The sequence below is a fragment of the Podarcis filfolensis genome (genome assembly GCF_964270895.1).
Source record: "Podarcis filfolensis genome assembly, chromosome: 1".
Classification (NCBI taxonomy): domain Eukaryota; kingdom Metazoa; phylum Chordata; class Lepidosauria; order Squamata; family Lacertidae; genus Podarcis; species Podarcis filfolensis.
In genome coordinates this window covers 2,494,082-2,516,041 of record NC_139604.1, presented here as the reverse complement: position 1 = coordinate 2,516,041, position 21,960 = coordinate 2,494,082, and the positions used below count along the sequence as shown (strand labels likewise).

Here is a 21,960-nt window from a genome sequence, read left to right as displayed (position 1 = left end):
ATGCTGATGTGATATGTCTGGGATTGAGTCTCAAATTCCTTTTTAAAGCATTACTAGTTAGAAAGGTGTCAGGTAAATTTCTAGATGTCTTGCAATCCAGGAACCCCAACCCCACCCCACTGCTTCTTTCCTCTTGCTTCTTGATGAAAATTTACATTAAAGAATCAGCAACATTTTATTGGACATTGTCAACAAAATGCAAGCCTTATTAGACATTTCTTTCCAATACATAGATCTGAGAGAGTAGAAAGCAACAATTTAAACTAGTTAAAGGAAGAGCAATTGTTTATTTCTGGCTTGGGGACTGTTTAATAAGAAGTGAACCTAAAACATTAGATGTAACAATGAATCATCCTTAGGCAGTTCTTTAACCCTTTAGTTTAACAGGGTAGCATCAGCAAGCCACCAATAATCTTCAGGCAGTTTCAACTTTTGGCATCTACACCAGCAAAAGGGGGGGGGGGGTAAACTAGTGAATAACAGAACTAATGAGGGCAATAAACAATCAATTCACACATTGATGTTCAAGGGACAAGGGGTCATTTACATTTCCCTGCAAATGTCATGAGTGAAGGTTTCTGCAATCATAGAATCATAGAGTTGGAAGAGACCACAAGGGCCATCGAGTCCAACCCCCTGCCAAGCAGGAAACACCATCAGAGCACTCCTGACATATGGTTGTCAAGCCTCTGCTTAAAGACCTCCAAAGAAGGAGACTCCACCACACTCCTTGGCAGCAAATTCCACTGTCGAACAGCTCTTACTGTCAGGAAGTTCTTCCTAATGTTTAGGTGGAATCTTCTTTCTTGTAGTTTGGAACCATTGCTCCGTGTCCGCTTCTCTGGAGCAGCAGAAAACAACCTTTCTCCCTCCTCTATGTGACATCCTTTTATATATTTGAACATGGCTATCATATCACCCCTTAACCTCCTCTTCTCCAGGCTAAACATGGCCAGCTCCCTTAGCCGTTCCTCATAAGGCATCGTTTCCAGGCCTTTGACCATTTTGGTTGCCCTCCTCTGGACACGTTCCAGTTTGTCAGTGTCCTTCTTGAACAATCCATGTAGCTGTCTGCCTTTCTTATCAGAAATAATCTCTGCAGGGAATACATGTCCATTAATGATGAACTGAAATGGGTGTTTGTGCGTTTAGTAAATTTTTCCACCTGTGAAACAATCCCCTTTCCAGCCATTTAGACAACTCTTTGTGAAAAAATACGTGCCAATCTGTAAGGCAGCAAGTGCTGGCAGAAGAGGGGGTGCAATCTTGCTGCCAAGGAAACCAGCGCAGCAAGACGGTGCCCCAACTGCAGGCAACAGGACGTGTTTCTTTCTAGCCTGTGTTGAAGATGGAAGCGATGCAAGGAATGTACTTGCTCCATGTCTATAACTTTAAATGGCTTCTTCACAACACTTCCCAAGGTAGTCAGGGATTATATGGTGAAGACAATGCTATCAAGGCATCTTGTCGTGAATCACATTTGGCTACATGATCATATCACTGAGTGAGCCCCAATTGGTTGAAATAATGAAGTGAAGAAGTCTTTTCAGTAAAAGCAATTGTGCCCAAGCAGCATTTTATATTTATGCCTTTATCCATGAGAAATAGATTCAAATGATTCATAACAGTCACATGCTCAGCGTACAGCCCCCCCACCCCGTCTCTTTCCTTTCCCTCCTCAACTACTAGGGCTTGCCCAGGACAGACATCATAAACACTTAGAGTTAGCAGAATACAACAGAGCAGCAGACAAAGAATAATGGCAGTGGGCAATCTTGAAAAAAGATGTGAAATGCAGGAAGTAGAGGGCTTTTTGCGTGAACAATTTGGCACTCCTGAAACAGCATCTTTCACAGTGAAAACTGAATCTTGTGAAAATCTTTCCAGTAGCACCTTAGAGACCAACTAAGTTTGTTATTGTATGCATGCATACAAATCACTCCTTTCTGTGGAATATAGTTTATTTATTTTGCTGTACAGTGGTGCCCCGCAAGACGAATGCCTCGCAAGACGGAAAACTCGCTAGACGAAAGGGTTTTCCGTTTTATGAGCTGCTTCGCAAGACGAATTTCCCTATGGGCTTGCTTCGCAAGACGAAAACGTCTTGCAAGTTTGTTTCCTTTTTCTTAACACCGTTAATACAGTTGCGACTTGACTTCGAGGAGCAACTCATAGAACGCAGTGTACATAGTAGCCTTTTTTGAGGTTTTTAAAGACTTTCGTGATTTTTGAAGCTTTTCCAAAACTTCTTTTGCAGCCATTTGGAAGTTAAGCTTTTAAAACTTTTTTGGGGGGTTTGGATTTTGGGTTGGGGTGTTTGGAATTCAAGGACTTGGTGTTGGGGAGGGGTTTGCAAGAATCTGGAAGCTTGTGGTTTTTTCCTGCATTTTTATGATTTTCTGTGACCATTGGGGCACTCTGCTGTTTTTTTAAAAAAATCTGGATTTGAATTTCTGTGTGCTGGGTGGGTGGGGGAACAGTTGGGGAGGGGTTTGCAAGAATCTGGAAGCTTGTGGTTTTTTTCTGCATTTTTATGATTTTCTGTGGCCATTGGGCCACTCTGCTGTTTTTTTTAAAAAAAATTCTGGATTTGAATTTCTGTGTGCTAGGTGGCTGGGGGAACAGTTGGGGAGGGGTTTGCAAGAATCTGGAAGCTTGTTTTTTTCCCCTGCATTTTTATGATTTTCTGTGACCATTGGGCCACTCTACTGTTTTTTTAAAAAAATTCTGGGTTTGAATTTTGAAATGCTCTTTACAGTATGTGTGACTTTAAAGAGCACTTAATAAACTCTTGTTGTACCAAATTTGGCTTTGTTTGGACTTTTTTTGACCATAGGAACGCATTAATTGATTTTCAATGCATTCCTATGGGATTTCGTGCTTCGCAAGACGAAAAATTCGCTAGACGAAAAAATTCACAGAACGAATTAATTTCGTCTTGCAAGGCACCACTGTACACACACAGGTGTGATGCCAGTGTGTGATATCCTAACATACATATTCATGACCAGGCAAGATAGCTATGCTTTATGAATGTATATGGAAAAATTCATCAGTGAAGCAGGTCCTGTTTCTCATTGAACTGAAGGTAAGATACAGTCACAATGGGGCAGAGGACACACCATGATGTTTATGACACATGATCCCTGGGACTGAGAGCAAAGTCCTCATACATGGACCATTAAAATTATGTGAACGGAAAAAGAACTAGCTTTCAAAATTCACACTCCTCCACATTTTGAGATACAGTTCTTCTACAAAAAGTGTGCACAAAGTGTAAATATTTAGTGAAAATAAACAAAATGCATAACGTTAAGGGAAGATTGCTTGTAAAATTGTGTGTTTTAGTACATATGCACACTAAAATGTTGATGAATTTTCACAAGGACTTCTTTTTAAAAGAAAACAATAAGCCCACGATTGAGGAACTGTGTCCCTGCTCCCACTCAGACTATGGTGACACAGGCTCTTCCTTGAGAGGAAGGAAAATATCTTTATTGATTAAAAGTGCAGGTTCTGCAACAGGTAGTGGGTCACAGCAGCCTTAATGCTCAGGTTAGCTGACAGGGAAGTTGGAACTATCTCAGCTAGAAGCAGCAATCCAAGTTTAAGGCATCCAAGATTTAGGCAAGGAGGTCAGAACTGCACAGAAGCAACAGAGTTGTCCCAATAGGCTAACCCGCCCACCCACCATGTGAGCTCATTGGCAAGACTCCTGTGCCTTGTGAAAATGTCAAGTTCCAGATGTGCACTGTATTAGGGAGGGATGGGGCTGACCCGCCCCTTCTTAATCCATTTCTTCTACCTGCAGCAGTTGGTTGACACCCCATTGAAGCTTCCCTGGGGAGGGAGGGAGGGAGGGAGGGAGGAGTCCTGCTCCCCATCTGGAGCAGCCATATCCTGCCTCCTCCAGACACTGCTCCTTGGTCTCAGCCCCCCCCCCCACCATTTCATCCTCCTGCTCCCCCTCCTTGCTTGTCTCTGCCTGCCACTCTATGCCTGAGCCTGGTGGCACCATGAGGCCCGTGACAAGGGGTGAACTGAATTTGAGATAGGAAAAATGAGAAACACAGAAACCAAAACTGACAGGTTCATTCATCCCTACATAAAATTACTGCAAAGTGCCACAAGAAGCAGGATCTTGACAGGGCTTTTTTTCAGCCAGAAATTGCTGGAACTCAGTTCTGGAACCTCTCAGGTGGGTGCCGTTGTCATTATAAGAGAACAAGGGAGGCATTCATGGTGAGTTCCGCCATCTCTCTTTCTAGAAAAATAGCACTGGTTATTGTAGCCCTGTAGTCATCACCTTTCCTAATTTGCACTGATCGGAAACTCTTGTTGTCTTAGGTTATGTTAATAGCTTGATTAATGAGTATACCCTCACCGACTCTGTGGCAGCCTTTGATTCCCACTTCAACCATCAGGTAAGGTTGATTTCACCCCCCACCTTGTTCCTGATGTACTTCTTCACTCACGCCTTCTTTCCTGGCAGGAGGGGAATGCCACTTTGTGGTTCAGGTGCCAAAATGTCTTGGGCCGGGACTTCCGGAGGCGGCGCGACCGGTAATGGCTGCCTTCTCCGAGTAAGGAGAAGGGAGCTCCGCTGTAAACGGGTCGTCCGCTACGGCGAAGCGGAGACCCATTCAGGAAAACCACAGGTGGCAGAAGCCTGTGGTCTCGGGACCCGGCGGGCGCCAGAAGCAGCCCCCAAAACGTTGAAGGGACCCCGTAAGGGGCTCCGGATCGCGGAGGGGGTAGCGGCGCTGTGGGTCGTTGCGCAAACAGCGAAGTGAAGCCGCATTGCTGTTGCCGGTCAGCGCTGTCCTTTCTTCCTGCAACTTTTCTGAACTTTGGAAACTACAACCCGTGAGTAAATTTGGACATTGAAAACTTTCTGAAACTTTTGTCAACTTTCTGAAACTTTTTGAGAACTTTATGAAACTTTTAAAACTTTTTTAAAAAAGTTGAAATCTGGCTGAAAACGGAGTGAGGATAAGCAGGAAGCCCATCTCCCGCTATACTGAACTTTAAGCAAAGAGCAGGAGGAGTGGAGACAAAAAGTTATGCGTTAACTAAATGCTGGCACCCTGTTAAAGCAGTTTTCTGAGTGAAAGACTTTGAGCTATTGACTTTTGCTGGTCATATTCGGGGTGCACTGATATCCTTCTTCTGTGGCACCAGTGGATTATAAAATAAATAAGAATCTCTGGTGCTGGAGCTGCCTGGATGAGCACCAGTTTGCAACTTTGGATACATTGAATTCAGGTTTTGAAACATTCTGAGTTGGAACTGGATACTTTGAAACTGTTGCAGTCAAGGCACTGTAAGAAACGCTGTTTTGCTTTAAGTTTTACTCTGCTAAAAATAATACATTGTGGAGGCGATAGACATGGATTTAAATTTATAAGTTTAACTTGGATTTGATCTTTTCCCTGAAGACGTATTAAGCTCCCTCTAGAGGATTTTGGACTTACAGCAGTGACTTTGTTTTACTTTCCCTTTCCCGGCCTCTGTTTGACTATTGCATCTGGGACTCTGCTTTCTCATGGGAACAACTTGGATTGACCTTGGATTACAGATAACTTTGGAATGAGTGGCGCAAGGAGAAGAGGAAGGACTAAACAAACAACTCTAACTTTATCTGCAGCCTCACAGCGTAGATCTTCTGTGCCGGCCTTGCCTTCCACTTTGCCTCCAGACATAGAGGCGGCCTCCCTAATACAGGCAGGGGAGGGTGAGACAGAGGAGCTGCACCTGGGAGATATGGCTTCAGGGACAAGTAGCTCTGTCTTGGAGAAAATTTTGGAGAAACTGGAGGCTCTGGACAAGAAGGCTGATTTGCATACAGCTAAAATTGAACAGAACACAGAAAGCTTGAATAAGCTGACTGGACAAGTTGCACAGAATGCCCAGTCTATTGGAGAATTAAAGGAGGCTGTAGGTGAAAATCGTAAACTGGCTGAAGATACTAGTCAAAGATTGGAAGAACTTGAGAAAGAAGTAAGACCACTCAGCAAACAAGTTGGAGAACATCAGATTCACTTTTTGATGACAGAACTGCGAAACAGGGAGACCAACTTGAGGATACGGTCAATACCAGAGGTGGAAGAAGATAATTTTATTGAATTTCTAACTAAGGAATTTGCCAAGTTTTGGAAGTTAGAGGAAAAAGACTTTAAAATTGTATCTGCTTTCAGGCTTGGCAGAGTCAGAAGGACAGAGAAGCCCAGAGATTGTTTGATAACATTGAGATCAAAGGAGGAAAGGGACAAGATTTTGGGCCTGCACTACGAAAAGTCACTAGACATTTTGGGCAAGAGAATTGAAATCTACAAGGACATTCCTAAGCAGTTGCTGGACCTTAGATCTAACTACACGGAATTGGCAAGACTGTTGAGAAGCAACGCAATTATCTTCAGGTGGGAGTTTCCACAAGGATTATCCTTTACCTACAGAGGGAGAAAGATCAAAATCAAAACAGTGGAAGATAGAGACAAGTTTTTGGGAGCACACGGAGAAGACCTCCACAAAGGACTTGGATTGCCAGCGCCAGAACTTCCAGGGGAGCCCGCCCCCTCGGATCCTCAAGGACCGGAGAACAAGGTACCACCCCAGAAAGAATAACCAGACCTATCCAGGATGTCTCTGCAGCTTTTGAGTTGGAACATAAATGGCTGTAACAGTCCCGAAAAAAGGTCTAAAATTTTTCATATTTTAAAAAAGGAACAATTGGACATTATATGCTTACAAGAAACACATGTGATTAGGCTCCATAGAAAGGTGTTAATAAATAAAAGGCTTGGTCAAGAATTTATATCATCGGATACAGTTAAAAAGAGAGGTGTAGTGATCTATGCAAAAGAGAGCCTTTCACCAAAATTTCTCTTTAAAGATGAAAGTGGAAGAATCCTCGCAATAGAAGTACAGTATCAAGGAGAAAAAATTTTGATACTAGGAATTTATGCTCCAAATGAAGGAAAATCGGATTTTTATAAGAAGTTGCACGAGATCATGCTGGATTATCTGGATTACAACAACGTCATCATGATGGGGGACATGAACGGGGTCGTATCAACAAATATGGATAAGTCACAGAACCAGAACATTACTAAAGAGGGAAGACTACCTAAGACCTTTTTTGAAATGACTGACAATATGGACTGGGTTGACATCTGGAGAGTTAGAAACCCCCTGGGAAGAGAAGGAACATTCTTTTCTGAAGCTCAACTGACTTGGACACGAATCGACCAAATATGGATAACTAGAAGTCTGGCACCTAAGGTGAGGAAGGTGGAAATCTGCCCCAAAACATGCTCCGACCATAACGCCTTGAGAATGGATATGACATTGATCCCAATCGGCTCCTTTAGATGGAAGATGAATGATGGCCTGTTTAGAGATCAAAGAATTGTAAAGAAGGCCCAAAAAACCTTAAAGGACTATTTTGAGATTAATTTGAACACTACGGTGGAAAAAAGAACTATCTGGGATGCAAGTAAAGCTGTGATGAGAGGGTTCTTGATTCAACAGAATTCCTTAAAGAAAAGACTGCAAAATGAAAAGAAAGATAAAATTCTGGAAAGTATCAAAGAGTTGGAGAAGAAGTTAAGATCTAACCCGAAGTCCCAACCGATTCTGAGAGAAATCAAACTTTATCAGGCGCAATATTCCAAGCTGATAAATCAGGAAATAGAATGGAAGATTAAAACAATGAAACAAAAAACTTTTGAATCGGCAAATAAATGTGGGAAACTGCTAGCTTGGCAGTTGAAAAGGAGACAAAGATTAAATACAGTAACAAACTTAGAGGTTGAAGGAAGGAACATTCAGAACCCGGGAGAGATTAGAAAGTGCTTCCAGAGGTATTTTAAAAAGTTATATACTCAAGGGCCACAAGATGAAATAGAGATTACACAATTTTTGGAGAGAAATGGATTAGCAAAGCTGTCAGAAGAAAATAGAACAATTTTAAATGGCAAAATAACACGACAAGAGATTGAACAGGCCATCCTGAGTCTGAAACAGGGCAAATCACCAGGGCCAGATGGACTGACCTCTAACTACTATAAGACATTGAAGGATTATTTGATACAACCTTTGTTGGAGGTCAGTAATGAAATAATGGAGGGGAAGAAGGCGCCTGAATCGTGGAAAGAAGCATTTATCACATTGATTCCAAAGTCAGAAACTGAAAAGACACAACTCAAGAATTACCGTCCCATCTCCCTTTTAAATGTGGATTACAAAATATTTGCAGATGTTTTGGCACGAAGATTTAAGAAAGTTTTAAGTGAGATAATCCATAAAGACCAGGCAGGCTTTCTCCCGGGCAGACATATGTTTACTAACACAAGGAACATCATAGACATATTGGAACTTTTACAAACAAACATAAACACTAAAGCAGTTTTAATTTTTATAGACGCGGAGAAAGCCTTTGACAACATTTCTTGGAAATTTATGAAGGGGAATTTAAAAGAAATGGGAGTGGGACGGGGGTTTGAGAACGGGATTGAGGCAATATATTCAGAACAAAAGGCTAAACTGATAGTTAACAATGTGGTTACAGAAGAGTTTAAAATTGAAAAAGGTACACGACAAGGCTGCCCGATTTCCCCATTACTGTTTATTTCGGTTCTGGAAGTGCTCCTGAATATGATTAGGGGGGACCGGTTGGTGGAAGGGATTCAGGTCGGAGCGAAACAATATAAACTTAAAGCTTTTGCAGATGACCTAGTTTTGACATTACAGGAGCCGGAGTCTAGTTTGAAAAGAGTACTACAACTGATTCAAAACTTTGGTCGAGTGGCAGGATTTAAGTTAAATAAGCAAAAAACTAAAGTTTTGGGGAAAAACATGACAGATATTGAGTTGGAACAGCTTCAGAAAGAGACAGAACTAAATGTGGTTAAAAAAGTTAAATACCTAGGGGTAAACATAACAGCAAAAAATCTGAGTTTATTTAAAGATAATTATGAAAAATGTTGGTCAGAGATTAAGAGAGACTTGGATAGTTGGTCAAGACTAAAACTTTCTTTGTTAGGCCGAATAGCTGCCATCAAGATGAATGTATTGCCAAAAATGTTATTTTTGTTTCAGACACTGCAGATTGTAGACAAGACAGAGTGCTTCCGGAAGTGGCAGAAAGATATTTCTAAATTTGTCTGGCAGGGCAAAAAGCCCAGAATCAAATTTAAAATATTAACAGATGCGAAAGAAAGAGGGGGCTTTGCCCTGCCAGATTTAAAGTTGTATTATGAAGCTGCAGCTTTCTGCTGGTTAAAAGATTGGTTACTTCTTGAAGATACGGATGTCTTGGATTTGGAAGGTTTTAATAATGCGTTTGGATGGCATGCATATTTATGGTATGATAAAGCTAAGATAAATAAGGCCTTCAAGAACCATATTGTCAGAAAATCAGTTTTTAATGTCTGGACAAAATATAAAGACTTACTGGAGAATAAAACTCCGAGGTGGCTGTCACCCCTGGAGGCTAAGGCTCGGAAAAGAGCCAATATGGAGGCCAACTGGCCAAAATATTGGGAGATAATAGAAAAGGATGGTGACAACTGGAAATTGCAGAGTTTAGAAAAGATGAGAGATAAAGTGCGAGACTGGTTACACTATGCTCAGATTAAAGAAGTGTTTAAAAATGACAAAAAGCTAGGATTCCAAGTGGAAAAGTCAAAGTTAGAAACTGAACTGTTAGAACCTAAGACTAAGGTACTTTCAAGAATGTATAACTTGCTGCTGAAATGGAACACACATGACGAAATGGTAAAATCAACAATGATAAAATGGGCGCAGGATATTGGGTATAATATTATGTTTGAAGATTGGGAAAGGTTGTGGACCTCTGGGCTGAACTTCACTGCATGTAATGCGTTGAAGGAAAATGTGATGAAAATGATGTATAGATGGTACATGACCCCTGTTAAACTGGCTAAAATATACCATTCGTCTGATAGCAAATGTTGGAAATGTAAGGAAAATGAAGGAACATTTTTTCACCTCTGGTGGACCTGCCCTAGAGTGAAGGCCTTTTGGGAGAAGATATATAATGAATTAAAAAAGGTGTTTAAATACACCTTTACTAAGAAATCAGAGGCCTTTCTCCTGGGTATTGTCGGCCAGAGTGTGTTAAAAGAGGACAGAACATTCTTTTTGTACGCAACAACAGCAGCAAGAATATTAATTGCCAAGAATTGGAAAACTCAGGAGCTACCCACTGTGGAAGAATGGCAGATGCAACTGATGGACTATATGCAATTAGCCGAGATGACCGGCAGAATTCGAGACCAGGGAGAAGAAAGGATGGAAGAAGACTGGAGGAAATTTAAGATTTATTTACAAAAATATTGCAATTTGGCTGAGTGCTGAATTGGATGCCAGTGCAGACAATTGTCTACCATTAAATTAGATTTAAGGCTGAATTATATGTCAAACCAAATTAAGATTATTAATTAAGATGAGTTAAATGATAATTTGTTTGAAATTAATTTAATAATGATGTAAGTGTATGCGGGAGGTGTGGGGGAGTCCCATGTAACAATTGAGAGATGTTAAATGGACAATGATAAGTGTTTATCTAATATATGCTTTATTTGAAAACTTTAATAAATATATTATAAAAAAAAAAAAACAAAATGTCTTGGGCCGGCCCTGATGTGCTGGATTGTGCTGTGTACAAAGTGAATATCTTAAGCATTCTGATAAAAGGCTGTGGCTCAGTTATTAATCGGCTTTCACAGCTCAGCTATAAATTAGTCAAGCATTCCAGGCTTTCCTATTTATTTAGTGCTTGGCTCATGAATTCAATTTTCAGGACCACATTCACATAAAGCCTTGTTTAGTGGATGACAGTTTGTCTATATTACCCTTTTTGCATCTGCCCCATGTTCCTTGCACTAAAATAAATTACTGTATATCCACAAATGGTTTGAGCAGTGCTTTTTTCTGGGGGAACACAGGGGTACGCATACCCCTAAACATTTTGTGAATCTAAGTTTGGCCTCATTTCAATATGAATAGGAAAATGAGAGTACCCCTAAACATTTTTTTTAGAAAAAAGCACTGGGTTTGAGAAGACTGTAAAAGGCTGGGTGGGGCACTTTGGGAGGTATTCAGTTGGTTTTACTCAGGGTTAGACCTGCTCAAATTAATGAACATGATTAAATTATGTCCATTAATTTAAATGTATCTATGCTGAGTAAAAGGTGGTTGAATACTAGCCTGTAATGTTGAAACAGTAAGCAATATCTACAGTATACCTTGTCAATGTGATGATTTTTTAAATGCAGTTTATCTTGGCTACAAATTCGTTGAGAGTGAGGAATACTGGCTAAACTGTTGTTAACAGTACACTGTGAACTTTGGACTGTTTAAAAAATGTCCATGTTATCATTCAACATTTTCTACATCAAAAGAGATTCACAGGGTATCATATACAAGCTGCTTTTAACTTTTCTTTCTCCCATTGGAATGACAACGGTGACATCTACTGTTTAAGGGAAGGAACTGTTCAACTAGGTGCAAATCCACAAAGATTCAAATCTTTCCCAGTGATATGCTGTCTTCCAGTGCATTGGCACATATCCCAATATACGTTCTGATGAAAACCCAGATCTGCGCTCACTGCCCTTTTTTCCAGACACCCCATGTTTAGGCCCTTATAACTGAAGGGTTAATATCTTGCAGAGAAAGTCCCAAAACTCAGGAGCAGAGAACATACTTTTAAATAAGGATGACCACACCAGGAATAGGGCAACTTCTAACCATTCATTCTGGCCAAGTTGGGTTATTGTTTAGTACTTGAGACAAGACCCACATCAGACATTGGCATACATATGCAGAGTGCCTCTGGGCAAATGAAAATGGTGGGTGGCTAGGGGTCTCACCAGCACTGTACTGGGCATGCACGCAGCTCAGGACCGGCACAGCCATTGGGTGGTGCCTAATGCCATCTGCTGCCTCTGCCATCTCCAGAGAAGCGGTCCTGGCATTTGCTCTGATTTTGGGTGAGATTGTGTGTATTTCCGGCAAGATCTCACCAAGAGTGTGATACCTTGCATGATTTTGACAGGATCTAGGTGGAAATTGGCACAATCTCATTTGAGACCAGCCGGGGCTGTTGCCACTTGTCTGAGTGGCAGATGTTGCAGGGTAAGTGACGGCAGTGACAGGGCACTTTCTGTTTTGCCTCAAGTGGCAACACAGGCTGTGTGGTCCCTGGTTCAGCTGTCCTGTAAGCAAAGTAGGAAAAAGAAGTTGTGTGTGTTTTGTTTTTTTAGGGGAAGAGCCAGGAAATCTGTTGTCTAGCACAGAGCACTGGGTCTCCGGTCCCCTAGACCACCCCCTAACAATGCCCATGTAGTCAATATTTAGTGACATTCTGGCGCTTTTCTTAGGCAATAATAACTCTCTAGGATCATGCTCAGTCCCAGGGGCTTTCCACACGGGCCTTTATAGTGGTATAATCACTGGTGGACCAGTGGTCAGGGATGGTGGGAATTGTAGTCCAAAACATCTGGAGGGCCGAAGGCTGGGGATGCCTGAGTTTCAGCATTCTCCTGATGTCTCTTTGAAGGCAGTAGGGCTGGTGGGCATGATTTAGGAGACATCTGACCAATGTAAGCTTTCAGTTTGGGATGTTCTGAAGAGACTAAGGCAGATCACAACAAGAGTTCTGGGACGAGGTGTAGAGGCACATGCCACCTCTTCTAATCCCACAAGGTTATAATACCAGGCATTATATACCATAAACAAATGCACAAAAGCAGCAGCATGAAAGAGCTATCCCCATGCACATGCTCATAGCTGTTACTTTTACTGTCTGGAGGAGTATGAGGATATGCAAGGGTCAACATGACAGCCATGGAACTTTTCTCAATTCAGGCACAAGCCACCATTAGTCTGGAAGGGGAAAACCACATTCATTTTCTAATAACAGCAGCATGTGACCCCAAATGCAGATGGTCAGCTCCAAATTCACTATTACAAACATCAGAGCAAACAGCAACTATACCACTCTAAAAGGTAAGTGTGGAAAGCCCTTAGTTCGTTAAACTCTTTAGCCACTAGGTGGCAAAAACAAATCAACCAGCCATACAATGGTTTGCATGTTAAAAGTTCCAGGTTCAATCCCTGTTATCTCTGGCTAAACAGATGAGGATGGGAAATACCATCTAAATAACAGTTTGTCTCAAGACAGCCTTTTCCACTACAAAGCAAAAGATCAGTTTTTTAAAACAAAAACAAAAACCCACACCTCTCCCAAAGTTCTTAAAATGAGTATCACTATTCAAATTTTCTTGCAGCTTACTTTGTTGTTGTTTTATCCACCCATCATGAGCAGGTCCCATGATTTAAAATTGAGAGTAAAAACAAAAAACAAAAAACCAGATTAAAAATAGATTCTAGTCACAGGCCCTGAAAACACACATCTCAGGTGTCAAAAGTCAGGGTATAGAATCATAGAACTGTAGAGTTGGAAGGGATCCCGAGGATCATCTGGTCCAACCCCCTGTAGTGCAGGAATCCTGCCCATAGCCTTCTCTGGGTGGGCTGGAAGAACCAATCCTCTTTTTAGCAGCCAGGGGCACTGACTCATTGCGCCACAGGGAGGTGTGGCTTCAGCATTTGCTGAAAGCTGTATTGTGAAGAAGCCAGGTGATCCTTTGAAGGGAAGGAATGCTATAACTTGGGGGCTGCTACAGAAAATGCCCTCTCTCAGGCCACCCAAACTTCTGAGGAAGGTTTAACTACCAAGAGGACCCCTCTACTGCTCTTAATATTTAGGAGGTTTCCTAGGGAGAAATTCAATTCTGTTTGCATTTAAAGGCAAATCTAGCAATTTTGGAGTGTTCCAAAAAATATGTGAGCTGAAACATAGCTATAGGACATCAGAATCTACCTTTTTCTGAATATTGCAGTGCCACTTTCAAGCCAAGTAAGGTGTACCAAAATTTGTGTGCTGGGGTAAGATGTGCATTAAAAATGCACATGTTAGTGGAAAATAAACTGATGCCAAACTGAATTAAAGTCAGAAACAAGAAACGTAGTAAGCCAAAACTGACAGATTCACTCATCTCTACCTTCTGCTGAGTGATTGTCCTCCAAACTACGACCAGAACACATGGTCTGAATGAAGTGGCTTTCTCATTCTGGTTTGGAGGGCAAGGGCTGCTGCTATTGAATCTGATGACATCTAAACAGAAAATGGAGTGGGAAGCGGAATTAGAAAACCATAGAATCTTAGAATGGTGGATTTGGAAGGGATCCCCCCAAGGGTCATCTAGTTCTACTCCCTGCAGTGCAGAAATCCTGCCCACAGCTGTCCCTGGGTGGGCTCAAACCTCCAAGCTTCTGGTTAACAGCCAGACACACTGACCCATTGTGCCAGGGAGAGAGAAGGAAGGAGAGGGGGTGCAATCTGATGGTTAATTTATGGTCCACAGCATCATTTGGCAAAACACACTTTTCGCCTACATCTCATTGTCTAGAAGAGGACCACTTGAATTGGGCAACCACTGCATAAATCGAGCCTAATATATCAACAGCTATTAGACATGATAACTAAATGGAACCTCCATCTTCAGAAGCAAATAGCTTGGCATGCCAGCTGCAGGGCTGCAGACAGGGGTTGTTGATTTCACGCCCTGTGCCTGGGCTTTCCAGAAGCATCCGGCCGGCAACGGTTGGAAACAAGACACTGGACTAAATGGACCTTTAGTATGATCAATCTAGCAGGGCTTTTTATGTGCAAGAAACATCAGCCTTAATTTCAGCTGAAGCCATAGTGGAAATAAATTGCTCAGATTTAGTGTTGTGGAAATTATCACATGCAAATGAAACTTTCACAGTTGAGATTTTGAGTATTTGTGAAATAGAAACAATTTGACATGCAATTTTTTTGGGGGGGGGGATATTCATTACACTTCTCATTTAAATCTAAAAGGAAGCATAACACCTGAATATATTTGAACAATAAATCATTAGCTGCATAATACGATATACCTAAGGAGGGGGAAAGACAGAAAATCTCTTTCAAGCTTTTAAAGATTGCCATAACATTCCAATATTCTAAAGTACAGCCTCCCAGATTTCTCCCAGATTAGCCTCCCTTTCAGAGTTTCCCTTGTTGTTCCCTTCTGAGATATGCTGCTGAATACTCCCTTCATCATTCCTTGAGATGTTTTCCAGATTCTTTTCAGTGGACTGTGGGCAGGACTGTGCATTCTCTGAAGTAGAAAAGAAGACAGGCAGATAGAAAGCAAGCAAGAGAATTCCATGTCAAGAAAGTAATGTTAGAACTTGTCTGGTGTGATCCACAGGAAAGCAGAACAATGTTGAACACCACTCCAAAACACTGCCGTGCAGTAGCAAGACCCCAGAGGGTTCCAGGTGCTCAGCCAGGGTTGTGTTGGCGTTGGAAAATCAAGGCACACATATTTACACCTGGAGTCTTCAAGTGGAGAGGCTACAGAACATGATGCCCCAAGAGTGTCTATTATTGCCCCTCTCGCAGCTTCTTCAAGCTTGGGTCCAAACCAGCAGTCAGCCATGGCTCCTGGACTCTTGGTGCAGCCTCCTCCAGCCACATGTCAAAACTGTACACACCTGGTTTAATCACCGCATAAGTCTTGTTTTAAGAGAGCGATCACATGATGTACCAAGGCTATCTTGTGAATTCAGTGGCTGTGTCTTTCCCAAGTGTCAGTTGGCATGTTCAGTCGGGCTTTGTCACTGTGGACTTGCTAGCCTCTCTTAGTAGTGACACACAGAGTAGTAATGGATATTTCATTGCAATGCGAACCTCCATTGCAAAAAAAATTATTCAGTGTATGACGTAATGAACATCTTTAGCACTTAAAGGTGATGTGCAAACCTGCAGGGTATGAATGAATGCCAAGGATTTCTGAAAAGGCTGGTTTTACTGCCAACATTTTTTAAAAAAAATCCTTGCAGTTTATATTAATAAGGCTGGATGTTATTGCATGTCAAAAGTTATTGTGATTTATAAAGTATTCCTCATCTAGTGCATAATAAAAATACTTGGCTCTCAAATCCAATAACTAACAGATGATAGTAGCTTTATCTTCAATATTTAACATGACCTGGAACTTTCTGTCATATCTGATGACATTTTGCTATAATATTTTTTTCCCTCCTAGTATTTTAGATTGCTTGAACTACTACAGAACAAGGAGACATCAGGAGGGAGGAAGGGAGGAAGGTATAGATTCTATATTATTTTATCTCAGTCCTTGAAAATGTTGGCAGGTGCCAACAATTAATTAAAAATACCGATAATATTCCTTGTTCAATGTCACTCGGCATATTCTTGTATTTAGGAAGCCCCAGTATTTAACAACAGCATAACACACAGACAAACACACACACACACAATGCAATAAGGAGTTTTACTTGGTAGAAATTCTTAAATGCCTTTATGAACTACTAGTGGCCCACAATACATTCTCAGGTACCGGTAATTCTTGTGACTAGGAAATTATGGAAGGCCTTTTGTACTGCAGTGAACTAACACACACTAATTTACAACACCAGCATGAACTCACGAGGTGGGGCTGGATTTGGGCAAGCAAGTACCATGCATTTCCAATGACCCAAATGATTAAATTTTAATAAATTACTAACCTTCCTGACAGAGCACCATCTGATATGTCTCATTCAGTTCAATGGGACTTACTCCCAGCTCAGAGTGCATGGGATTGCAATTGAAATGCACTATATAGCCAGGCCATTGGTTGGTGTGTGCCTTTGTCCTCCTGGTGTTTATCTTTCTTTCCTCCCCCACTTTTAAAAATATGTATATTACTGTTTTGCAATAGCAAGTACAAACCAAACCATACAACAAGAAAATAAAACAAACTGTGGAGTACTACAATATTGACTGAAGCACTTTAACTTAGGCCCAAAAATGCACTAGCAACCAATGAAACTAGTACAATATAGGTACTGCATGCTCCAACATCAACTGCTCTGGGAAAAATGGGACACCTCGTGAGAGTTAAGCAGCCAAAATTTCAGGCTGTGCTTTCTTCGGTCATGGTGCCCTAAAACACACATTTTTTGGGCACTGCACCAAAAATGCACATTTTCTGTGCCCAGAAAAATCACTTTTTGAGGGGCCGCAATCTCACACAGGTCATATGACTTGTGCAGGAGTGCCGCCCTGGAAGATGGTGTCCCAGTTTTGGACCACTTCACGTTGGAAAGGATGCTCCAACTGCCTGGCTTCCACCAACATCCCAGCATTTTGCACCAGTTGACCATCTTCCAGACCATCTCTATATCTTTATGTTTACCCCGCTTCTCCATCATATTTATTTTCTTTGGGGTGCTGGCTTCTATAGGTGATAACCATAAAGGTGTTGTCCTTTCCAATAAATCTTGATATCTGCTCCATACTCCATACTCCATATCTTCTTCCTCTTCTTCTTCTTCTTCTTCTTCTTCTTCTTCTTCTTCTTCTTCTTCTTCTTCCTCTGCAATGATTTAAAAATTCTTTGTGTATTTTTACCTTATCATATCATAAATAAGCATGCTACCCATCAGCAAGGAGACTCTTATGGGGGTAAAAAAAATTCTTCTGTATGTTAAGTTACAAGAGCTTACATCATCAGACAGCATTCCCTGTGTTGGCAATAAAGTGTGTAAAAAAAAAGTGTGTAAAATAGCAGGAGGAAGGATTCACAGCTTCTAAACACAGGTCTGCCTCTCACACCTGTGTGACATCTCCACCCTTTGCCTGAAAGGGGACATGTGCCCTTTGAAGGGGACAAGAAGCAGAAAAGGGTGTCAGAAACTCGACACACAGCAAGCAGAAAAGCAAGCAGCTCCATGCATGACCCATTATTATTATTATTATTATTATTATTATTATTATTATTATTATTTTCTTTATTTCCCCCCCACCTTTTCCCCAGACAGGGACTCCAAAGGCAATAAAAAGTCATGATGCACTAGACTAGCAACTTGAAAGAACACACTGAAGACAAAAATGCATCCCAAACAGGAACCTGCTAAAGTTTTAGCAAGTATTGAGACAAGGAGTGCCAGCAGGACAGTAAACAGAGAGTTGCCAACAGTTCCCATAACAACGTGATTTCCAGTGTGGATTTGTTTTGCGTACAGCTTGATTTGAAGCACAGAAACATTATTTCATGTGCTAATGATAAAGGTAAAGATAATGTCCATCAACTTCAAAGTTTAAAGGCGGTGTAGTTTTTTTAAAAAAACTGGGTTGGGCATGGAATGGAATGCGTGAGAGCGAAAGTATCCTGACAAGTGGAACAGGTTGAGTGAAACAAGAGGCTGGAATTTGGGGGCCATAGTATCAGTTTTGATAAATGTCCCAATAGTGAAAAAGGCAAGAGTTGCTTATAGTTTATGGGATGGGATAATTTGTGTGCTGGGTGTGAACTTACATCTGGTGTATGCAGTCCGAAGGAGCAGCTGAATGTGGGGCACCTGATGACCCATGTGGTGGAGCACTGAACTCTGCCTGATAGCTCCCATGGAAAGTCAGCACAATCTTACTTTCCAGTATGCCCAAACTGATCACACGCACACTTGATGGGCACCGACATAGAGCTACATCAAATTAGAAAAGGTATTTCAAAAATGCATATTTATTTATTTATTTGTGGTACCCCCCCTTCCCCCCAAAACCCACCTTTTAGTCCAAAAAAGACTTCCAGAACAACCAGTACCTGGACAGTTCCTGCACTCAGGCTTATAATCTGGGCCTGAGCTCAGACTTGCATGATACGAAAGGAAAAGTGATCAGAAGGGAAGAGGTGGGGAATTGAATGCAGATACTAGTTCTTTGTTGCAAAGTTATTCCTAGCATATACTGAATAAACTGTGGAACACGGTGATACTGTGCCACATTGATACCATGCCAATTATCCCTGTTCTTCGTGGTGACCAACCCTGATGCCTCTGTTCTTCCTCCCCTATTAGAGACAGTCTGCCTTTCCTTGTGTACCCCTTGGGAGAGGGCCATAGTTCTCATGTCATGCTAATGCATCTGATTGATCCCTGTGAGAACAGAGTGCTGGACCAGAAGGGGCTTTGGTCTGATCCAGCAGACTTTTTGTTGTGTTCTTATGAAGGCTCTAAGATGCAATGCACAGGTATGCAGTTTAATTTCACCGTAGGCTTGCAGTGTGTGCATCCTTCCACCATGTCTACAAATAAAAGCAATTAATTGAAGTAGAGCTCATATATGAGCACAGTGTAATTAACTAAAGAGAGGCACGTACGTTACTAATTTAACCTCCGAAGGTAAGGCTGAAATGAAGATGACTATCAAACTGAATTATTTCTTCATTAGCAAAGCTCAGGGACAATCTCTGCTGTTGAGTAATGAATTTTAATTGTGTGTGAATGCTTCCATAACGTAAGTCCAATTACTCCACAAGGGAGGGCATTATTAATATGGGGAAAAGTATAGACAACCAAATAGACGTGATTTAAGTAATATATATATATACATAGTATTCCGGCTAGCAATGCCTTCATACTGTTATCTTGCTGTGCTACCATCTAAATTATAGGTGTTACTGAGAAGCACGTTCGGGGGGGGGGGGGAATAGGTCTGCAAAGCCACAAGCTATTCTTTCATCACATATTCATATTAAAACAAGCTCATGTTTCTCCCAATATATCCAGTCACAGACGACTCTGGGGTTACGGTGCTCATCTCTCTTTACTGGCCGAGGGACCCGGCGTTTGTCCGCAGACAGTTTTTCTGGGTCATGTGACCAGCATGACTAACCCACTTATGGTGAACCAGAGCAGCGCATGGTTTACCTTCCCGCCAGAGTGGCACCTATTTATCTACTTGCAATTTGGGGTGTGCTTTCGAACTGCTAGGTTGTCAGGAGCTGGGACCGAGCAAGGGGAGCTCATCCCATAGCGGGGATTCAAACTGCCAACCTTCTGATAGGCAAGCCCTGCTGTTAAAGTGTGTGGCTCAAATTCTTCACATCCCTAATTGTGTGGCTGTAGTTCTTTGGTGGATAAAAATAACTTGCCTCACTCCAGAGAAACTAGCAATGTTTGAGTCTTACCAAAACCAAGAGAACAAAACTGCCTCGGTCCTGTATACCTGAAGGAGCGTCTCCACCCCCATCATTCAGCCCGGACACTGAGATATACGGTAGATTTCTAATGCAGCCACACAATTGTTAGGAGAATGTGAGCATTTGTGTTTTCAAATTAAATCTTATTTTACTTGGCTCCCTGGCCCCCTGCATTATGTTACAATGCTTATTGCTTATGTCTTTGCAGAGAAACTAACCATTTGTCCATTAGTCAAAGGCGGGTAACAACAAGGCCCAGAACCAGGAACCCTAAGGGAGCTAAAAGCTACCTATCCAAACCTCCTTTGAGCACTTAATGTTATGTAATGACACTTGGGAAATAGGTTTAAAAAAAAAACCAAAAAATGGCTTCGCCATTATGTAAACTGACATATGGTTGTATAATGTTACAATATTCAAAGTGCAAGCTGCTGGGGAATAAGGTATGGATATCAAAGGGAGAGGATATAAATATAAATAAACATACATTTATCCTTAAGACTCCCTAAAAATGGTTCATTTGCCCCTGAAGGGAGTCTAATTTTGGTGTCTGGGTGTCAGAAGGACCATCATAATGCATCAAATTGGAAGGATGTGTGAGGCACATGAAGGACGTATGACAGGACCTGAGAGCCAGGGGGACCATCATTACAGAAGGTAGTCTTCTATTTGAGGGTTAATCAACCCCAGTCCAGTTTAAAGTTAAGGAACCATATGCTACAACAGTGGCAAGAATCTTAATAGCTCAAAATTGGAAGACTGGAGAAGTATCATCAAAAGCACAATGGCAAGAAAAGTTGATGAACTATGCAGAGTTAGCAAAGTTAATGGACAAACTGCGTGAAAAGGACAATAGTGACTTTGAAAAAGAATGGGAACCCTTTACAATATATTTGCAGAAACAACAGAAAGAAATGGTCTCGCTGGCAGGATTTAAATAAACATTTACAATTTTATTTACAGAGAACAAGAAGTACAACAATGTGATAACATAGTATTGTATATAAACAGCAGAATGTATCCTCTGATATAATAAAATAGAAGTGGTAGTTGAGGGAGAGGGGAAATTGGAAAATGTATGTTTAGCAATGATATTGAGAAAAGAAAATTAATAAAAATTATTTTTTTTAATAAAAAACTTAAGGAACCATAAAAAGGAGCAGAGGAGCCTTGGAAATTGCCCTCACCAGCAGGCACACAAGTCAACTGAAATCTATTGTATATCTATTTAAATTATAGTAATTATTTCTAAATTTGTGTCTATAGTTATGGATATAAATTACTATTTGCAAACTAACACCCTCTTTTCCCCTTTCCTTTGGTACCACAACTCCTCATGTTTGGCATTGCATAACTGCCCAGCCTGGTCAAGTTGAGGATGCACAGCCTGTGTCGGCAGTGGCTCACCAGCTGCTTCTGAGAGTGCAGCCACAAGAAGGGCTGTCTTAAGCATATGCGGTGCCGGGGTGCAAAGATCCGCCCGGTCCCCCCCCCGGTTGCCCAGTCCAAGGTGCCGGCCGGCCACCTCAGTGTCTTGCTGGCTGGGTCGCCCCCAAACATGGGGGAGCCCACTGCAGCACTCTTCCCCCAAGAGGCGGGCTCTTCCCCAGACTCAACTCTCAGGCCCTGGACTCTTGGCCTGGCGCCCCTGAGAGCCTGGCGCCTGGGTACCTCGCACCCCTAGCACCTATAGGTAAGACGGCCCTGGCCACAAGCACCTGTCATGATCCAGCCCCAAGACCTTATGTGGTACCGCCAACAGTTGTGCCAATAACTGTATTACATACGGTTGTAACTGGGTTACATACGCTTCAGGTTACAGACGCTTCAGGTTACAGACTCTGCTAAC

At 41.7% G+C, this 21,960-nt stretch overlaps 1 long non-coding RNA gene across 1 annotated transcript; it reads left to right on the top strand.

Moving 5' to 3' along the window:
• The first annotated feature begins 3,006 nt into the window (after positions 1-3,006).
• LOC310743742 lies at positions 3,007-18,197 on the top strand. Its single transcript, XR_014539209.1, has 3 exons — positions 3,007-3,088; positions 4,348-4,424; positions 17,949-18,197. It is a non-coding gene; the product is annotated as an uncharacterized lncRNA (long non-coding RNA).
• Positions 18,198-21,960: the final 3,763 nt, after the last annotated feature.